Consider the following 735-nt stretch of genomic DNA (forward strand, 5'->3'; position numbering starts at 1 on the left):
GTGATATACTTTGGAAGAAGGAACCAGACAGGGGAGGACTCAATGAATGGCAACATACTAGGAAGGTCAGAGGGTGCTTCTACACACATCCGTAAATGTGATAGACACGTTAATACACAATGTGGGAAAGCATAGGGGACTGTAAATATAACCTTGATTCATTGAGAAACATAAGAGCTATGCGGAACTTTGGTGAGGCCGAGATGGAATACTGTGTGTAGTTCTGGAAACCACATTACAAGAAGAATGTGATTGTACTGGAGGGGGTGCAGAGGAGACTCACCAGGATGTTCCCTGGGATGGGGCATATCAGCTATGGAAAGAAGCTGGATAAGCTTTGGTTGTTTAGATTGGAGGAGAGGAGGCTGAGGGTGACGTGATTCAGAAGGATAGGATTACGAGGAGCATAGCCAAGGTGGATGGACAGCAGCCGTTCCTTTTAGTCAAAGGGCCACACTTATAAAGTGAAGGGTTTGCGGTTTAGTGAGGATTTGAGGATTGCTTTTCACCCAGAGTGTGTTGGTGTCTGAAATACAATTTTTGAGAGGGGAGTTGTCATTGTAAACTCAAAACCATTAGAAAATGCACGGTTATGCTCTTGAAATGCCTTAAAATTCATCTGTGATTGTATGGCTGTGGAAGGCCAATCACTGGGCACCTTAAAATAGGAATTGATAGGTTTCTGAAGAATATATTAACAAAGTTCATAAGACAGAACTTGTAATATTTTCTGAA

This window comes from Hemiscyllium ocellatum, unplaced genomic scaffold (genome assembly GCF_020745735.1).
Source record: "Hemiscyllium ocellatum isolate sHemOce1 unplaced genomic scaffold, sHemOce1.pat.X.cur. scaffold_360_pat_ctg1, whole genome shotgun sequence".
NCBI lineage: Eukaryota > Metazoa > Chordata > Chondrichthyes > Orectolobiformes > Hemiscylliidae > Hemiscyllium > Hemiscyllium ocellatum.